The sequence below is a fragment of the Gorilla gorilla genome, chromosome 15, assembly GCF_029281585.2.
Source record: "Gorilla gorilla gorilla isolate KB3781 chromosome 15, NHGRI_mGorGor1-v2.1_pri, whole genome shotgun sequence".
NCBI lineage: Eukaryota > Metazoa > Chordata > Mammalia > Primates > Hominidae > Gorilla > Gorilla gorilla.
This window is the reverse complement of record NC_073239.2, coordinates 58,131,421-58,155,120: the sequence shown is the minus strand read 5'-3', so window position 1 is coordinate 58,155,120 and position 23,700 is coordinate 58,131,421.

Here is a 23,700-nt window from a genome sequence, read left to right as displayed (position 1 = left end):
ATTCAAAGAAATGGAATGGAATGGAATGGAATATAATGGAATGGAATCAACCCGAGTAGAACGGAATGGAATGGAATGGAATGGAATGGAATGGAATGGAATGGAATGGCATGGAATGGAATGGAATGGAATGGAATGGCATGGAATGGAATGGAATGGAATGAAATGGAATGGAATGGAATGGAATGGAATGGAATGGAATGTAATGGAATCTAATGGAATCGAATGGAACCGAATGGAATGGAATGGAAGGGAATGGAATGGAATGGAATGGAGTGGAATGGAATCAACCCGAATAGAATGGAATGGATTGGAATGGAATGGAATGGAATGGAATAGAATGGAATGGAATGGAATCGAATGGAATCGAATGGAATCGAATGGAATGGAATGGAATGGAATGGAATCAACCCGAGTAGTACGGAATGGAATGGAATGGAATGGAATGGAATGGAATGGAATGGAATGGAATGGAATGGAATGGAATGGAATGGAATGGAATTCAATGGAATGGAATGGAATGGAATGGAATGGAATGGAATGGAATGGAATCTAATGGAATCGAATGGAATGGAATGGAATGGAATGGAATAGAATGGAATCAACCCGAGTAGAAAGGAATGGAATGGAATGGAATGGAATGGAATGGAATGGAATGGAATGGAATGGAATGGAATGGAATGCAATGAAATGGAAAAGAATGGAATGGAATCGAATGGAATGGACTGGAATGAAATGGAAAGGAATGGAATAGACTGGAATGGAATGGAATGGAATCAACCCGAGTAGAATGGAATGGATTGGAATGGAATGGAATGGAATCGAATGGAATCGAATGGAACCGAATGGAATGGAATGGAAGGGAATGGAATGGAATGGAATGGAATGGAATGGAATCAACCCGAGTAGAATGGAATGGATTGGAATGGAATGGAATATAATGTAATGGAATGGAATGGAATCGAATGGAATCGAATGGAATCGAATGGAATGGAATGGAATGGAATGGAATCGAATGGAATCGAATGGAATCGAATGGAACGGAATGGAATGGAATGGAATGGAATCAACCCGAGTAGAACGGAATGGAATGGAATGGAATGGAATGGAATGGAATGCAATGGAATGGAATGGAATGGAATGGAATGGAATTCAATGGAATGGAATGGAATGGAATGGAATGGAATGGAATGGAATGGAATGGAATGGAATCTAATGGAATCGAATGGAATCGAATGGAATGGAATGGAATAGAATGGAATCAACCCGAGTAGAAAGGAATGGAATGGAATGGAATGGAATGGAATGGAATGGAATGGAATGGAATGGAATGGAATTCAATGGAATGGAATGGAATGGAATGGAATGGAATGGAATGGAATGGAATTCAATGGAATGGAATGGAATGGAATCTAATGGAATCGAATGGAATCGAATGGAATGGAATGGAATAGAATGGAATCAACCCGAGTAGAAAGGAATGGAATCGAATGGAATGTAATGGAATGGAATGGAATGGAATGGAATGGAATGGAATCAACCCGAGTAGAACGGAATGGAATGGAATGGAATGGAATGGAATGGAATGGAATGGAATGGAATGGAATGGAATGGAATGGAATGGAATTCAATGGAATATAATGGAATGGAATGGAATGGAATGGAATGGAATGGAATGGAATGGAATGGAATCAACCCGAGTAGAACGGAATGGAATGGAATGGAAAGGAATGGAATGGAATGGAATGGAATGGAATGGAATGGAATGGAATGGAATGGAATGGAATCGAATGGAATCGAATGGAATCGAATGGAATGGAATGCAATGGAATGGAATGGAATGGAATCGAATGGAATGGAACGGAATGGAATGGAGTGGAATGGAATGGAATGGAATGGAATGGAATGGAATTGAATGGAATAGAATGGAATGCAATGAAATGGAATGGAATCAATCCGAATAGAACGGAACGGAACGGAACGGAACGGAACGGAATGGAATGGAGTGAAATGGAATGGAATCAAATGGAATCGAATGGAACCGAATGGAATGGAATGGAAGGGAATGGAATGCAATGGAATGGAATGGAATGGAATGGAATCAACCCGAGTAGAATGGAATGGACTGGAATGGAATGGAATGGAATGGAATGGAATCGAATGGAATGGGATGGAATGGAATGGAATGGAATGGAATGGAATGGAATGGAATGGAATCAACCCGAGTAGAACGGAATGGAATGGAATGGAATGGAATGGAATGGAATGGAATCAACCCGAGTAGAACGGAATGGAATGGAATGGAATGGAATGGAATGGAATGCAATGGAATGGAATGGAATGGAATGGAATGGAATAGAATGGAATTCAATGGAATGGAATGGAATGGAATGGAATGGAATGGAATGGAATGGAATGGAATGGAATCTAATGGAATCGAATGGAATCGAATGGAATGGAATGGAATAGAATGGAATCAACCCGAGTAGAAAGGAATGGAATGGAATGGAATGGAATGGAATGGAATGGAATGGAATGGAATGGAATGGAATTCAATGGAATGGAATGGAATGGAATGGAATGGAATGGAATGGAATTCAATGGAATGGAATGGAATGGAATCTAATGGAATCGAATGGAATCGAATGGAATGGAATGGAATAGAATGGAATCAACCCGAGTAGAAAGGAATGGAATCGAATGGAATGTAATGGAATGGAATGGAATGGAATGGAATGGAATGGAATCAACCCGAGTAGAACGGAATGGAATGGAATGGAATGGAATGGAATGGAATGGAATGGAATGGAATGGAATGGAATGGAATGGAATGGAATTCAATGGAATATAATGGAATGGAATGGAATGGAATGGAATGGAATGGAATGGAATGGAATGGAATCAACCCGAGTAGAACGGAATGGAATGGAATGGAAAGGAATGGAATGGAATGGAATGGAATGGAATGGAATGGAATGGAATGGAATGGAATGGAATCGAATGGAATCGAATGGAATCGAATGGAATGGAATGCAATGGAATGGAATGGAATGGAATCGAATGGAATGGAACGGAATGGAATGGAGTGGAATGGAATGGAATGGAATGGAATGGAATGGAATTGAATGGAATAGAATGGAATGCAATGAAATTGAATGGAATCAATCCGAATAGAACGGAACGGAACGGAACGGAACGGAACGGAATGGAATGGAGTGAAATGGAATGGAATCAAATGGAATCGAATGGAACCGAATGGAATGGAATGGAAGGGAATGGAATGCAATGGAATGGAATGGAATGGAATGGAATCAACCCGAGTAGAATGGAATGGACTGGAATGGAATGGAATGGAATGGAATGGAATCGAATGGAATGGGATGGAATGGAATGGAATGGAATGGAATGGAATGGAATGGAATGGAATCAACCCGAGTAGAACGGAATGGAATGGAATGGAATGGAATGGAATGGAATGGAATCAACCCGAGTAGAACGGAATGGAATGGAAAGGAATGGAATGGAATGGAAAGGAATGGAATGGAATGGAATGGAATGGAATTCTATGGAATAGAATGGAATGGAATGGAATAGAATGGAATGGATTGGAATGGAATCGAATGGAATGGAATGGAATGGAATGGAATGGAATGGAATGGAATGGAATCAACCCGAGTAGAACGGAATGGATTGGAATGGAAAGGAATGGAATGGAATGGTATGGAAAGAACGGAATGGAATGGAATGGAATGGAATCGAATGGAATCGAATGGAATCGAATGGAATGGAACGGAATGGAATGGAATGGAATGGAATCGAATGGAATGGAATGGAATGGAATGGAATCGAATGGAATGGAATGGAATGGAATGGAATGGAATGGAATGGAATGGAATGGAATGGAATCAACCCGAGTAGAACGGAATGGAATGGAATGGAATGGAATGGAATGGAATGGAATGGAATGGAATGGAATGGAATGGAATTCAATGGAATATAATGGAATGGAATGGAATGGAATGGAATGGAATGGAATGGAATGGAATGGAATGGAATGGAATGGAATTCAATGAAATAGAATGGAATGGAATGAAATGGAATGGAATCAACCCGAGTAGAATGGAATGGATTGGAATGGAATGGAATGGAATGGAATGGAATGGAATGGAATGGAATGGAATGGAATGGAATCGAATAGAATCGAATGGAATGGAATGGAAAGGAATGGAATGGAATGGAATGGAATGGAATCAACCCGAGTAGAACGGAATGGAATGGAATGGAATAGAATGGAAAGGAATGGAATGGAATGGAATGGAATTCCATGGAATGGAATGGAATGGAATGGAAGGGAATAGAATCAACCCGAGTAGAACGGAATGGAATGGAATGGAATGGAATGGAATGGAATGGAATGGAATGGAATGGAATGGAATGGAATGGAATGGAATGGAATTCAATGGAATAGAATGGAATGGAATGGATTGGAATGGAATCAACCCGAGTAGAATGGAATGGATTGGAATGGAATGGAATGGAATGGAATGGAATGGAATGGAATGGAATGGAAAGGAATGGAATCAACCCGAGTAGAACGGAATGGAATGGAATGGAATGGAATGGAATTCAAAGAAATGGAATGGAATGGAATGGAATATAATGGAATGGAATCAACCCGAGTAGAACGGAATGGAATGGAATGGAATGGAATGGAATGGAATGGAATGGCATGGAATGGAATGGAATGGAATGGAATGGCATGGAATGGAATGGAATGGAATGAAATGGAATGGAATGGAATGGAATGGAATGGAATGGAATGGAATGGAATCTAATGGAATCGAATGGAACCGAATGGAATGGAATGGAAGGGAATGGAATGGAATGGAATGGAGTGGAATGGAATCAACCCGAATAGAATGGAATGGATTGGAATGGAATGGAATGGAATGGAATAGAATGGAATGGAATGGAATCGAATGGAATCGAATGGAATCGAATGGAATGGAATGGAATGGAATGGAATCAACCCGAGTAGTACGGAATGGAATGGAATGGAATGGAATGGAATGGAATGGAATGGAATGGAATGGAATGGAATGGAATGGAATGGAATTCAATGGAATGGAATGGAATGGAATGGAATGGAATGGAATGGAATGGAATCTAATGGAATCGAATGGAATGGAATGGAATGGAATGGAATAGAATGGAATCAACCCGAGTAGAAAGGAATGGAATGGAATGGAATGGAATGGAATGGAATGGAATGGAATGGAATGGAATGCAATGAAATGGAAAAGAATGGAATGGAATCGAATGGAATGGACTGGAATGAAATGGAAAGGAATGGAATAGACTGGAATGGAATGGAATGGAATCAACCCGAGTAGAATGGAATGGATTGGAATGGAATGGAATGGAATCGAATGGAATCGAATGGAACCGAATGGAATGGAATGGAAGGGAATGGAATGGAATGGAATGGAATGGAATGGAATCAACCCGAGTAGAATGGAATGGATTGGAATGGAATGGAATATAATGTAATGGAATGGAATGGAATCGAATGGAATCGAATGGAATCGAATGGAATGGAATGGAATGGAATGGAATCGAATGGAATCGAATGGAATCGAATGGAACGGAATGGAATGGAATGGAATGGAATCAACCCGAGTAGAACGGAATGGAATGGAATGGAATGGAATGGAATGGAATGGAATGGAATGGAATGGAATGGAATGGAATGGAATTCAATGGAATAGAATGGAATGGAATGGAATGTAATGGAATCAACCCGAGTAGAATGGAATGGATTGGAATGGAATGGAATGGAATGGAATGTAATGGAATGGAATGGAATGGAATGGAATGGAATCAACCCGAGTAGAACGGAATGGAATGGAATGGAATAGAATGGAAAGGAATGGAATGGAATGGAATGGAATTCAATGGAATGGAATTGAATGGAATGGAAGGGAATAGAATCAACCCGAGTAGAACGGAATGGAAGGGAATGGAATGGAATGGAATGGAATGGAATTCAATGGAATAGAATGGAATGGAATGGAAACAACCCGAGTAGAATGGAATGGATTGGAATGGAATGGAATGGAATGGAATGGAATGGAATGGAATGGAATGGAAAGGAATGGAATCAACCCGAGTAGAACGGAATGGAATGGAATGCAATGGAATGGAATGGAATTCAAAGAAATGGAATGGAATGGAATGGAATATAATGGAATGGAATCAACCCGAGTAGAACGGAATGGAATGGAATGGAATGGAATGGAATGGAATGGCATGGAATGGAATGGAATGGAATGAAATGGCATGGAATGGAATGGAATTGAATGAAATGGAATGGAATGGAATGGAATGGAATGGAATGGAATGGAATGGAATGGAATGGAATCGAATGGAATCGAATGGAATCGAATGGAATGGAGTGGAATAGAATGGAATCAACCCGAGTAGAATGGAATGGAATGGAACGGAACGGAATGGAACGGAACGGAAAGGAATGGAATGGAGTGAAATGGAATGGAATCGAATGGAATCGAACGGAACCAAATGGAATGGAATGGAAGGGAATGGAATGGAATGGAATGGAATGGAATGCAATCAACCCGAGTAGAATGGAATGGATACGAATGGAATGGAATGGAATGGAATGGAATGGAATGGAATGGAATGGAATGGAATCGAATGGAATCGAATGGAATGGAATGGAATGGAATGGAATCAACCCGAGTAGAACGGAATGGAATGGAATGGAATGGAATGGAATGGAATGGAATGGAATGCAATGGAATGGAATGGAATGGAATGGAATGGAATGGAATGGAATGGAATGCAATGGAATGGAATGGAATGGAATGGAATGGAATGGAATTCAATGGAATGGAATGGAATGGAATGGAATGGAATGGAATGGAATGGAATCTAATGGAATCGAATGGAATCGAATGGAATGGAATGGAATAGAATGGAATCAACCCGAGCAGAAAGGAATGGAATGGAATGGAATGGAATGGAATGGAATGGAATGGAATGGAATGGAATGGAATGGAATGGAATGGAATGGAATGGAATGGAATTCAATGGAATGGAATGGAATGGAATGGAATGGAATGGAATGGAATGGAATGGAATTCAATGGAATGGAATGGAATGGAATCTAATGGAATCGAATGGAATCGAATGGAATGGAATGGAATAGAATGGAATCAACCCGAGTAGAAAGGAATGGAATCGAATGGAATGTAATGGAATGGAATGGAATGGAATGGAATGGAATGGAATCAACCCGAGTAGAACGGAATGGAATGGAATGGAATGGAATGGAATGGAATGGAATGGAATGGAATGGAATGGAATGGAATGGAATGGAATGGAATTCAATGGAATATAATGGAATGGAATGGAATGGAATGGAATGGAATGGAATGGAATGGAATCAACCCGAGTAGAACGGAATGGAATGGAATGGAAAGGAATGGAATGGAATGGAATGGATTGGAATGGAATGGAATGGAATGGAATGGAATGGAATCGAATGGAATCGAATGGAATCTAATGGAATGGAATGCAATGGAATGGAATGGAATGGAATCGAATGGAATGGAACGGAATGGAATGGAGTGGAATGGAATGGAATGGAATGGAATGGAATTGAATGGAATAGAATGGAATGCAATGAAATGGAATGGAATCAATCCGAATAGAACGGAACGGAACGGAACGGAACGGAACGGAATGGAATGGAGTGAAATGGAATGGAATCAAATGGAATCGAATGGAACCGAATGGAATGGAATGGAAGGGAATGGAATGCAATGGAATGGAATGGAATGGAATGGAATCAACCCGAGTAGAATGGAATGGACTGGAATGGAATGGAATGGAATGGAATGGAATCGAATGGAATGGGATGGAATGGAATGAAATGGAATGGAATGGAATGGAATGGAATGGAATCAACCCGAGTAGAACGGAATGGAATGGAATGGAATGGAATGGAATGGAATCAACCCGAGTAGAACGGAATGGAATGGAAAGGAATGGAATGGAATGGAAAGGAATGGAATGGAATGGAATGGAATGGAATTCTATGGAATAGAATGGAATGGAATGGAATAGAATGGAATGGATTGGAATGGAATCGAATGGAATGGAATGGAATGGAATGGAATGGAATGGAATGGAATGGAATGGAATGGAATCAACCCGAGTAGAACGGAATGGATTGGAATGGAATGGAATGGAATGGAATGGAATGGAACGCAATGGAATGGAATGGAATGGAATGGAATGGAATGGAATGGAATTCAATGGAATGGAATGGAATGGAATGGAATGGAATGGAATGGAATCTAATGGAATCGAATGGAATCGAATGGAATGGAATGGAATAGAATGGAATCAACCCGAGTAGAAAGGAATGGAATGGAATGGAATGGAATGGAATGGAATGGAATGGAATGGAATGGAATGGAATGGAATTCAATGGAATGGAATGGAATGGAATGGAATGGAATGGAATGGAATGGAATGGAATGGAATGGAATTCAATGGAATGGAATGGAATGGAATCTAATGGAATCGAATGGAATCGAATGGAATGGAATGGAATAGAATGGAATCAACCCGAGTAGAAAGGAATGGAATCGAATGGAATGTAATGGAATGGAATGGAATGGAATGGAATGGAATGGAATCAACCCGAGTAGAACGGAATGGAATGGAATGGAATGGAATGGAATGGAATGGAATGGAATGGAATGGAATGGAATGGAATGGAATGGAATGGAATGGAAAGGAATGGAATGGAATGGAATGGAATGGAATTCTATGGAATAGAATGGAATGGAATGGAATAGAATGGAATGGATTGGAATGGAATCGAATGGAATGGAATGGAATGGAATGGAATGGAATGGAATGGAATGGAATGGAATCAACCCGAGTAGAACGGAATGGATTGGAATGGAAAGGAATGGAATGGAATGGAATGGAAAGAACGGAATGGAATGGAATGGAATGGAATCGAATGGAATCGAATGGAATCGAATGGAATGGAACGGAATGGAGTGGAATGGAATGGAATCGAATGGAATGGAATGGAATGGAATGGAATCGAATGGAATCGAATGGAATGGAAGGGAATGGAATGGAATGGAATGGAATGGAATGGAATGGAATCAACCCGAGTAGAACGGAATGGAATGGAATGGAATGGAATGGAATGGAATGGAATGGAATGGAATGGAATGGAATGGAATTCAATGGAATATAATGGAATGGAATGGAATGGAATGGAATGGAATGGAATGGAATGGAATGGAATGGAATGGAATGGAATTCAATGAAATAGAATGGAATGGAATGAAATGGAATGGAATGGAATGAAATGGAATGGAATCAACCCGAGTAGAATGGAATGGATTGTAATGGAATGGAATGGAATGGAATGGAATGGAATGGAATGGAATGGAATGGAATCGAATAGAATCGAATGGAATGGAATGGAAAGGAATGGAATGGAATGGAATGGAATGGAATCAACCCGAGTAGAACGGAATGGAATGGAATGGAATAGAATGGAAAGGAATGGAATGGAATGGAATGGAATTCCATGGAATGGAATGGAATGGAATGGAAGGGAATAGAATCAACCCGAGTAGAACGGAATGGAATGGAATGGAATGGAATGGAATGGAATGGAATGGAATGGAATGGAATGGAATGGAATTCAATGGAATAGAATGGAATGGAATGGATTGGAATGGAATCAACCCGAGTAGAATGGAATGGATTGGAATGGAATGGAATGGAATGGAATGGAATGGAATGGAATGGAATGGAATGGAAAGGAATGGAATCAACGCTAGTAGAACGGAATGGAATGGAATGGAATGGAATGGAATTCAAAGAAATGGAATGGAATGGAATGGAATATAATGGAATGGAATCAACCCGAGTAGAGCGGAATGGAATGGAATGGAATGGAATGGAATGGAATGGAATGGAATGGAATGGCATGGAATGGAATGGAATGGAATGGAATGGCATGGAATGGAATGGAATGGAATGAAATGGAATGGAATGGAATGGAATGGAATGGAATGGAATGGAATGGAATGGAATCTAATGGAATCGAATGGAACCGAATGGAATGGAATGGAAGGGAATGGAATGGAATGGAATGGAGTGGAATGGAATCAACCCGAATAGAATGGAATGGATTGGAATGGAATGGAATGGAATGGAATAGAATGGAATGGAATGGAATCGAATGGAATCGAATGGAATCGAATGGAATGGAATGGAATGGAATGGAATCAACCCGAGTAGTACGGAATGGAATGGAATGGAATGGAATGGAATGGAATGGAATGGAATGGAATGGAATGGAATGGAATGGAATTCAATGGAATGGAATGGAATGGAATGGAATGGAATGGAATGGAATGGAATGGAATGGAATCTAATGGAATCGAATGGAATGGAATGGAATGGAATGGAATAGAATGGAATCAACCCGAGTAGAAAGGAATGGAATGGAATGGAATGGAATGCAATGGAATGGAATGGAATGGAATGCAATGAAATGGAAAAGAATGGAATGGAATCGAATGGAATGGACTGGAATGAAATGGAAAGGAATGGAATAGACTGGAATGGAATGGAATGGAATCAACCCGAGTAGAATGGAATGGATTGGAATGGAATGGAATGGAATCGAATGGAATCGAATGGAACCGAATGGAATGGAATGGAAGGGAATGGAATGGAATGGAATGGAATGGAATGGAATCAACCCGAGTAGAATGGAATGGATTGGAATGGAATGGAATATAATGTAATGGAATGGAATGGAATCGAATGGAATCGAATGGAATCGAATGGAATGGAATGGAATGGAATGGAATCGAATGGAATCGAATGGAATCGAATGGAACGGAATGGAATGGAATGGAATGGAATCAACCCGAGTAGAACGGAATGGAATGGAATGGAATGGAATGGAATGGAATGGAATGGAATGGAATGGAATTCAATGGAATAGAATGGAATGGAATGGAATGTAATGGAATCAACCCGAGTAGAATGGAATGGATTGGAATGGAATGGAATGGAATGGAATGTAATGGAATGGAATGGAATGGAATGGAATGGAATGGAATCAACCCGAGTAGAACGGAATGGAATGGAATGGAATAGAATGGAAAGGAATGGAATGGAATGGAATGGAATTCAATGGAATGGAATTGAATGGAATGGAAGGGAATAGAATCAACCCGAGTAGAACGGAATGGAAGGGAATGGAATGGAATGGAATGGAATGGAATACAATGGAATAGAATGGAATGGAATGGAATGGAATGGAATCAACCCGAGTAGAATGGAATGGATTGGAATGGAATGGAACGGAATGGAATGGAATGGAATGGAATGGAATGGAATGGAATGGAATGGAAAGGAATGGAATCAACCCGAGTAGAACGGAATGGAATGGAATGCAATGGAATGGAATGGAATTCAAAGAAATGGAATGGAATGGAATGGAATATAATGGAATGGAATCAACCCGAGTAGAACGGAATGGAATGGAATGGAATGGAATGGAATGGAATGGCATGGAATGGAATGGAATGGAATGGAATGGCATGGAATGGAATGGAATTGAATGAAATGGAATGGAATGGAATGGAATGGAATGGAATGGAATGGAATGGAATGGAATGGAATCGAATGGAATCGAATGGAATCGAATGGAATGGAGTGGAATAGAATGGAATCAACCCGAGTAGAATGGAATGGAATGGAACGGAACGGAATGGAACGGAACGGAAAGGAATGGAATGGAGTGAAATGGAATGGAATCGAATGGAATCGAACGGAACCAAATGGAATGGAATGGAAGGGAATGGAATGGAATGGAATGGAATGGAATGCAATCAACCCGAGTAGAATGGAATGGATACGAATGGAATGGAATGGAATGGAATGGAATCGAATGGAATCGAATGGAATGGAATGGAATGGAATGGAATCAACCCGAGTAGAACGGAATGGAATGGAATGGAATGGAATGGAATGGAATGCAATGGAATGGAATGGAATGGAATGGAATGGAATGGAATGGAATTCAATGGAATGGAATGGAATGGAATGGAATGGAATGGAATGGAATGGAATGGAATCTAATGGAATCGAATGGAATCGAATGGAATGGAATGGAATAGAATGGAATCAACCCGAGTAGAAAGGAATGGAATGGAATGGAATGGAATGGAATGGAATGGAATGGAATGGAATGGAATTCAATGGAATGGAATGGAATGGAATGGAATGGAATGGAATGGAATGGATTGGAATGGAATCGAATGGAATGGAATGGAATGGAATGGAATGGAATGGAATGGAATGGAATGGAATCAACCCGAGTAGAACGGAATGGATTGGAATGGAAAGGAATGGAATGGAATGGAATGGAATGGAATAGAATGGAATCAACCCGAGTAGAAAGGAATGGAATGGAATGGAATGGAATGGAATGGAATGGAATGGAATGGAATGCAATGAAATGGAAAAGAATGGAATGGAATCGAATGGAATGGACTGGAATGAAATGGAAAGGAATGGAATAGACTGGAATGGAATGGAATGGAATCAACCCGGGTAGAATGGAATGGATTGGAATGGAATGGAATGGAATCGAATGGAATCGAATGGAACCGAATGGAATGGAATGGAAGGGAATGGAATGGAATGGAATGGAATGGAATGGAATCAACCCGAGTAGAATGGAATGGATTGGAATGGAATGGAATATAATGTAATGGAATGGAATGGAATCGAATGGAATCGAATGGAATCGAATGGAATGGAATGGAATGGAATGGAATCGAATGGAATCGAATGGAATCGAATGGAACGGAATGGAATGGAATGGAATGGAATCAACCCGAGTAGAACGGAATGGAATGGAATGGAATGGAATGGAATGGAATGGAATGGAATGGAATGGAATGGAATGGAATTCAATGGAATAGAATGGAATGGAATGGAATGTAATGGAATCAATCCGAGTAGAATGGAATGGATTGGAATGGAATGGAATGGAATGGAATGTAATGGAATGGAATGGAATGGAATGGAATGGAATCAACCCGAGTAGAATGGAATGGATTGGAATGGAATGGAATGGAATGGAATGGAATGGAATGGAATGGAATGGAAAGGAATGGAATCAACCCGAGTAGAACGGAATGGAATGGAATGGAATGGAATGGAATTCAAAGAAATGGAATGGAATGGAATGGAATATAATGGAATGGAATCAACCCGAGTAGAAGGGAATGGAATGGAATGGAATGGAATGGAATGGAATGGAATGGAATGGAATGGAATGGAATGGCATGGAATGGAATGGAATGGAATGGAATGGCATGGAATGGAATGGAATGGAATGGAATTCAATGGAATGGAATGGAATGGAATGGAATGGAATGGAATGGAATGGAATGGAATCGAATGGAATCGAATGGAATCGAATGGAATGGAGTGGAATAGAATGGAATCAACCCGAGTAGAAAGGAATGGAATGGAACGGAACGGAATGGAACGGAATGGAAAGGAATGGAATGGAGTGAAATGGAATGGAATCGAATGGAATCGAATGGAACCGAATGGAATGGAATGGAAGGGAATGGAATGGAATGGAATGGAATGGAATGGAATGGAATGGAATCAACCCGAGTAGAATGGAATGGATAAGAATGGAATTCCATAGAATGGAATGGAATTGAATGGAATGGAATGGAATGGAATGGAATTCCATAGAATGGAATGGAATGGAATGGAATGGAATGGAATGGAATGGAATGGAATGGAATGGAATGCAATGAAATGGAAAGGAATGGAATGGAATCGAATGGAATGGACTGGAATGAAATGGAAAGGAATGGAATAGACTGGAATGGAATGGAATGGAATCAATCCGAGTAGAATGGAATGGATTGGAATGGAATGGAATGGAATCGAATGGAATCGAATGGAACCGAATGGAATGGAATGGAAGGGAATGGAATGGAATGGAATGGAATGGAATGGAATGGAATGGAATCAACCCGAGTAGAATGGAATGGATTGGAATGGAATGGAATATAATGTAATGGAATGGAATGGAATCGAATGGAATGGAATGGAATGGAATGGAATGGAATGGAATGGAATGGAAAGGAATCGAATGGAATCGAATGGAATGGAAGGGAATGGAATGGAATGGAATGGAATGGAATGGAATCAACCCGAGTAGAACGGAATGGAATGGAATGGAATGGAATGGAATGGAATGGAATTCAATGAAATAGAATGGAATGGAATGAAATGGAATGGAATCAACACGAGTAGAATGGAATGGATTGTAATGGAATGGAATGGAATGGAATGGAATGGAATGGAATGGAATGGAATGGAATGGAATGGAATCGAATAGAATCGAATGGAATGGAATGGAAAGGAATGGAATGGAATGGAATGGAATGGAATCAACCCGAGTAGAACGGAATGGAATGGAATGGAATAGAATGGAAAGGAATGGAATGGAATGGAATGGAATTCCATGGAATGGAATGGAATGGAATGGAAGGGAATAGAATCAACCCGAGTAGAACGGAATGGAATGGAATGGAATGGAATCGAATGGAATCGAATGGAATCGAATGGAATGGAATGGAATGGAATGGAATGGAATGCAATGGAATGGAATCAACCCGAGTAGAATGGAATGGAATGGAATGGAATGGAATGGAATGGAATGGAATGGAATGGAATGGAATGGAATGGAATCAAAACGAGTAGAATGGAATGGATTGGAATGGAATGGAACGGAATGGAATGGAATGGAATAGAATGGAATCGAATGGAATGGAAAGGAATGGAATGGAATGGAATGCAATGGAATGGAATCAACCCGAGTAGAATGGAATGGAATGGAATGGAATGGAATGGAATGGAATGGAATGGAATGGAATGGAATTCAATGGAATAGAAAAGAATGGAACGGAATGGAATGGAATGAACCCGAGTAGAACGGAATGGAATGGAATGTTTTGGAATGGAATGGAATGGAATGGAATGGAATGGAATGGAATGGAATGGAATCGAATGGAATGGAATGGAATGGAATGGAATGGAATGGAATCGAAAGGAATGGAATGGAATGGAATGGAATGGAATCGAATCGAATGGAATGGAATGGAATGGAATGGAATGGAATGGAATGGAATGGAGTGGAATAAAATGGAATGGAATGGAATGGAATCAACCCGAATAGAATGGAGTGGATTGGAATGGAATGGAATGGAATGGAATGGAATTCAGTGGAATAGAATGAAATGGAATGGAATGGAATTGAATGGAATGGAATGGAATCGGATGGAATGGAGTGGAATGGAATGGAATGGAATGGAATGGGATGGAATGGAGTGGAATGGAATGGAATGGAATGGAATGGAATGGAATGGAATGGAATGGAATCAACCCGAGTAGAACGGAATGGAATGGAATGGAAAGGAATGGAATGGAATGGAATGGAATGGAATGGAATGGAATTCAATGGAATAGAATGGAATGGAATGGAATAGAATGGAATGGATTGGAATGGAATGGAATGGAATGGAATGGAATGGAATGGAATGGAATGGAATCAACCCGAGTAGAACGGAATGGATTGGAATGGAAAGGAATGGAATGGAATGGAATGGAATGAACGGAATGGAATGGAATGGAATGGAATCGAACGGAATAGAATGGAATCGAATGGAATGGAACGGAATGGAATGGAATGGAATGGAATCGAATGGAATGGAATGGAATGGAATGGAATCGAATGGAATGGAATGGAATGGAATGGAATGGAATGGAATGGAATGGAATGGAATGGAATGGAATCAACCCGAGTAGAACGGAATGGAATGGAATGGAATGGAATGGAATGGAATGGAATGGAATGGAATGGAATGGAATGGAATGGAATGGAATTCAATGGAATATAATGGAATGGAATGGAATGGAATGGAATGGAATGGAATGGAATGGAATGGAATGGAATGGAATCAACCCGAGTAGAACGGAATGGAATGGAATGGAAAGGAATGGAATGGAATGGAATGGAATGGAATGGAACGTAATCGAATGGAATGGAATGAAATGGAATGGAATGGAATGGAATGGAATGGAATGGAATGGAACGGAATCAACCCGAGTAGAACGGAATGGAATGGAATGGAATAGAATGGAAAGGAATGGAATGGAATGGAATGGAATTCAATGGAATGGAATGGAATGGAATGGAATGGAAGGGAATAGAATCAACCCGAGTAGAACGGAATGGAATGGAATGGAATGGAATGGAATGGAATGGAATGGAATGGAATGGAATGGAATGGAATGGAATGGAAAGGAATGGAATCAACCCGAGTAGAACGGAATGGAATGGAATGGAATGGCATGGAATTCAAAGAAATGGAATGGAATGGAATGGAATATAATGGAATGGAATCAACCCGAGTAGAACGGAATGGAATGGAATGGAATGGAATGGAATGGAATGGCATGGAATGGAATGGAATGGAATGGAATGGCATGGAATGGAATTGAATGGAATGAAATGGAATGGAATGGAATGGAATGGAATGGAATGGAATCGAATGGAATCGAATGGAATCGAATGGAATGGAGTGGAATAGAATGGAATCAACCCGAGTAGAAAGGAATGGAATGGAACGGAACGGAATGGAACGGAACGGAAAGGAATGGAATGGAGTGAAATGGAATGGAATCGAATGGAATCGAATGGAACCGAATGGAATGGAATGGAATGGAAGGGAATGGAATGGAATGGAATGGAGTGGAATGGAATCAACCCGAATAGAATGGAATGGATTGGAATGGAATGGAATGGAATGGAATAGAATGGAATGGAATGGAATCGAATGGAATGGAATGGAATGGAATGGAATGGAATGGAATGGAATGGAATGGAATCAACCCGAGTAGAACGGAATGGAATGGAATGGAATGGAATGGAATGGAATGGAATGGAATGGAATGGAATTCAATGGAATGGAATGGAATGGAATGGAATGGAATGGAATGGAATGGAATGGAATGGAGTCTAATGGAATCGAATGGAATCGAATGGAATGGAATGGAATAGAATGGAATCAACACGAGTTGAAAGGAATGGAATGGAATGGAATGGAATGGAATGGAATGGAATGGAATGGAATGGAATGCAATGAAATGGAAAGGAATGGAATGGAATCGAATGGAATGGACTGGAATGAAATGGAAAGGAATGGAATAGACTGGAATGGAATGGAATGGAATCGAATGGAATGGACTGGAATGAAATGGAAAGGAATGGAATAGACTGGAATGGAATGGAATGGAATCAACCCGAGTAGAATGGAATGGATTGGAATGGAATGGAATGGAATCGAATGGATTCGAATGGAACCGAATGGAATGGAATGGAATGGAATGGAATGGAATGGAATGGAATTTAATGGAATGGAATCAACCCGAGTAGAATGGAATGGATTGGAATGGAATGGAATATAATGTAATGGAATGGAATGGAATCGAATGGAATCGAATGGAATCGAATGGAATGGAATGGAATGGAATGGAATGGAATGGAATGGAATGGAATGGAATCAACCCGAGTAGAACGGAATGGAATGGAATGGAATGGAATGGAATGGAATGGAATGGAATGGAAAGGAATGGAATTCAATGGAATGGAATGGAATGGAATGGAATGGAATGGAATCAACCCGAGTAGAACGGAATGGAATGGAATGGAATGGAATGGAATGGAATGGAATGGAATGGAATGGAATGGAATGGAACGGAAAGGAACGGAATGGAATGGAATGGAATGGAATGGAATGGAATGGAATTCAATGGAATAGAATGGAATGGAATGAAACGGAATGGAATCAACCCGAGTAGAATGGAATGGATTGTAATGGAATGGAAAGGAATGGAATGGAATGGAATGGAATGGAATGGAATGGAATGTAATCGAATGGAATGGAATGGAATGGAATGGAATGGAATGGAATGGAATGGAATGGAATGGAATGGAATGGAATGGAATCAACCCGAGTAGAACGGAATGGAAAGGAATGGAATAGAATGGAAAGGAATGGAATGGAATGGAATGGAATTCAATGGAATGGAATGGAATGGAATGGAAGGGAATAGAATCAACCCGAGTAGAACGGAATGGAATGGAATGGAATGGAATGGAATGGAATGGAATGGAATGGAATGGAATGGAATTCAATGGAATAGAATGGAATGGAATGGAATGGAATGGAATCAACCCGAGTAGAATGGAATGGATTGGAATGGAATGGAATGGAATGGAATGGAATGGAATGGAATGGAATGGAAAGGAATGGAATCAACCCGAGTAGAACGGAATGGAATGGAATGGAATGGAATGGAATGGAATGGAATGGAATGGAATGGAATGGAATTCAATGGAATGGAATGGAATGGAATGGAATGGAATGGAATGGAATGGAATGGAGTCTAATGGAATCGAATGGAATCGAATGGAATGGAATGGAATAGAATGGAATCAACACGAGTTGAAAGGAATGGAATGGAATGGAATGGAATGGAATGGAATGGAATGGAATGGAATGCAATGAAATGGAAAGGAATGGAATGGAATCGAATGGAATGGACTGGAATGAAATGGAAAGGAATGGAATAGACTGGAATGGAATGGAATGGAATCGAATGGAATGGACTGGAATGAAATGGAAAGGAATGGAATAGACTGGAATGGAATGGAATGGAATCAACCCGAGTAGAATGGAATGGATTGGAATGGAATGGAATGGAATCGAATGGATTCGAATGGAACCGAATGGAATGGAATGGAAGGGAATGGAATGGAATGGAATGGAATGGAATGGAATGGAATCAACCCGAGTAGAATGGAATGGATTGGAATGGAATGGAATATAATGTAATGGAATGGAATGGAATCGAATGGAATCGAATGGAATCGAATGGAATGGAATGGAATGGAATGGAATGGAATGGAATGGAATGGAATGGAATCAACCCGAGTAGAACGGAATGGAATGGAATGGAATGGAATGGAATGGAATGGAATGGAATGGAAAGGAATGGAATTTAATGGAATGGAATGGAATGGAATGGAATGGAATGGAATCAACCCGAGTAGAACGGAATGGAATGGAATGGAATGGAATGGAATGGAATGGAATGGAATGGAATGGAATGGAATGGAACGGAAAGGAACGGAATGGAATGGAATGGAATGGAATGGAATGGAATGGAATTCAATGGAATAGAATGGAATGGAATGAAACGGAATGGAATCAACCCGAGTAGAATGGAATGGATTGTAATGGAATGGAAAGGAATGGAATGGAATGGAATGGAATGGAATGGAATGGAATGGAATGTAATCGAATGGAATGGAATGGAATGGAATGGAATGGAATGGAATGGAATGGAATGGAATGGAATGGAATGGAATGGAATCAACCCGAGTAGAACGGAATGGAAAGGAATGGAATAGAATGGAAAGGAATGGAATGGAATGGAATGGAATTCAATGGAATGGAATGGAATGGAATGGAAGGGAATAGAATCAACCCGAGTAGAACGGAATGGAATGGAATGGAATGGAATGGAATGGAATGGAATGGAATGGAATGGAATGGAATTCAATGGAATAGAATGGAATGGAATGGAATGGAATGGAATCAACCCGAGTAGAATGGAATGGATTGGAATGGAATGGAATGGAATGGAATGGAATGGAATGGAATGGAATGGAAAGGAATGGAATCAACCCGAGTAGAACGGAATGGAAAGGAATGGAATAGAATGGAAAGGAATGGAATGGAATGGAATGGAATTCAATGGAATGGAATGGAATGGAATGGAAGGGAATAGAATCAACCCGAGTAGAACGGAATGGAATGGAATGGAATGGAATGGAATGGAATGGAATGGAATGGAATGGAATGGAATGGAATTCAATGGAATAGAATGGAATGGAATGGAATGGAATGGAATCAACCCGAGTAGAATGGAATGGATTGGAATGGAATGGAATGGAATGGAATGGAATGGAATGGAATGGAATGGAAAGGAATGGAATCAACCCGAGTAGAACGGAATGGAATGGAATGGAATGGAATGGAATGGAATTCAAAGAAATGGAATGGAATGGAATGGAATATAATGGAATGGAATCAACCCGAGTAGAACGGAATGGAATGGAATGGAATGGAATGGAATGGAATGGCATGGAATGGAATGGAATGGAATGGAATGGCATGGCATGGAATGGAATGGAATGAAATGGAATGGAATGGAATGGAATGGAATGGAATGGAATCGAATGGAATCGAATGGAATCGAATGGAATGGAGTGGAATAGAATGGAATCAACCCGAGTAGAAAGGAATGGAATGGACCGGAACGGAATGGAACGGAACGGAAAGGAATGGAATGGAGTGAAATGGAATGGAATCGAATGGAATCGAATGAAACCGAATGGAATGGAATGGAAGGGAATGGAATGGAATGGAATGGAGTGGAATGGAATCAACCCGAATAGAATGGAATGGATTGGAATGGAATGGAATGGAATGGAATAGAATGGAATGGAATGGAATCGAATGGAATCGAATGGAATGGAATGGAATGGAATGGAATCAACCCGAGTAGAACGGAATGGAATGGAATGGAATGGAATGGAATGGAATGGAATGGAATGGAATGGAATGGAATGGAATGGAATTCTATGGAATGGAATGGAATGGAATGGAATGGAATGGAATGGAATGGAATGGAATCTAATGGAATCTAATGGAATCGAATGGAATGGAATGGAATAGAATGGAATCAACCCGAGTAGAAAGGAATGGAATGGAATGGAATGGAATGGAATGGAATGGAATGGAATGGAATGGAATGGAATGGAATGGAATTCTATGGAATGGAATGGAATGGAATGGAATGGAATGGAATGGAATGGAATGGAATCTAATGGAATCTAATGGAATCGAATGGAATGGAATGGAATAGAATGGAATCAACCCGAGTAGAAAGGAATGGAATGGAATGGAATGGAATGGAATGGAATGGAATGGAATGGAATGGAATGGAATGGAATGGAATGGAATGCAATGAAATGGAAAGGAATGGAATGGAATCGAATGGAATGGACTGGAATGAAATGGAAAGGAATGGAATAGACTGGAATGGAATGGAATGGAATCGAAAGGAATGGACTGGAATGAAATGGAAAGGAATGGAATAGACTGGAATGGAAAGGAATGGAATCAACCCGAGTAGAATGGAATGGATTGGAATGGAATGGAATGGAATCGAATGGAATCGAATGGAACCGAATGGAATGGAATGGAAGGGAATGGAATGGAATGGAATGGAATGGAATGGAATCAACCCGAGTAGAATGGAATGGATTGGAATGGAATGGAATATAATGTAATGGAATGGAATGGAATCGAATGGAATCGAATGGAACGGAATGGAATGGAATGCAATGGAACGGAATGGAATCAACCCGAGTAGAACGGAATGGAATGGAATGGAATGGAATGGAATGGAATGGAATGGAATGGAATGGAATGGAATGGAAAGGAATGGAATTCAATGGAATGGAATGGAATGGAATGGAATGGAATGGAATGGAATGGAATGGAATGGAATCAACCCGAGTAGAACGGAATGGAATGGAATGGAATGGAATGGAATGGAATGGAATGGAATGGAATCAACCCCAGTAGAACGGAATGGAATGGAATGGAATGGAATGGAATGGAATGGAATGGAATGGAATGGAATAAAATGGAATTCAATGGAATATAATGGAATGGAATGGAATGGAATGGAATGGAATGGAATGGAATGGAATCAACCCGAATAGAATGGAGTGGATTGGAATGGAATGAAATGGAATGGAATGGAATTCAGTGGAATAGAATGAAATGGAATGGAATGGAATTGAATGGAATGGAATGGAATCGAATGGAATCGGATGGAATGGAGTGGAATGGAATGGAATGGAATGGAATGGGATGGAATGGAGTGGAATGGAATGGAATGGAATGGAATGGAATGGAATGGAATGGAATGGAATGGAATCAACCCGAGTAGAACGGAATGGAATGGAATGGAATGGAATGGAATGGAATGGAATGGAATGGAATGGAATGGAATGGAATTCAATGGAATAGAATGGAATGGAATGGAATAGAATGGAATGGATTGGAATGGAATCGAATGGAATGGAATGGAATGGAATGGAATGGAATGGAATGGAATGGAATGGAATGGAATGGAATTCAATGGAATATAATGGAATGGAATGGAATGGAATGGAATGGAATGGAATGGAATGGAATGGAATGGAATAAAATGGAATTCAATGGAATATAATGGAATGGAATGGAATGGAATGGAATGGAATGGAATGGAATGGAATGGAATCAACCCGAATAGAATGGAGTGGATTGGAATGGAATGAAATGGAATGGAATGGAATTCAGTGGAATAGAATGAAATGGAATGGAATGGAATTGAATGGAATGGAATGGAATCGAATGGAATCGGATGGAATGTAGTGGAATGGAATGGAATGGAATGGAAAGGGATGGAATGGAGTGGAATGGAATGGAATGGAATGGAATGGAATGGAATGGAATGGAATGGAATCAACCCGAGTAGAACGGAATGGAATGGAATGGAGTGGAATGGAATGGAATGGAATGGAATTCAATGGAATAGAATGGAATGGAATGGAATAGAATGGAATGGATTGGAATGGAATCGAATGGAATGGAATGGAATGGAATGGAATGGAATGGAATGGAATGGAATGGAATGGAATGGAATTCAATGGAATATAATGGAATGGAATGGAATGGAATGGAATGGAATGGAATAGAATGGAATGGAATGGAATCAACCCGAGTAGAACGGAATGGAATGGAATGGAAAGGAATGGAATGGAATGGAATGGAATGGAATGGAATGGAATGGAATGGAATGGAATCGAATGGAATCGAATGGAATCGAATGGAATGGAACGGAATGGAATGGAATGGAATGGAATGGAATGGAATGGAATGGAATTCAATGGAATAGAATGGAATGGAATGAAATGGAATGGAATCAACCCGAGTAGAATGGAATGGATTGTAATGGAATTTAATGGAATGGAATGGAATGGAATGGAATGGAATGGAATGGAATGGAATGGAATCGAATGGAATCGAATGGAATGGAATGGAATGGAATGGAATGGAATGGAATGGAATGGAATGGAATGGAATCAACCCGAGTAGAACGGAATGGAATGGAATGGAATAGAATGGAAAGGAATGGAATGGAATGGAATGGAATTCAATGGAATGGAATTGAATGGAATGGAAGGGAATAGAATCAACCCGAGTAGAACGGAATGGAAGGGAATGGAATGGAATGGAATGGAATGGAATTCAATGGAATAGAATGGAATGGAATGGAATGGAATGGAATCAACCCGAGTAGAATGGAATGGATTGGAATGGAATGGAATGGAATGGAATG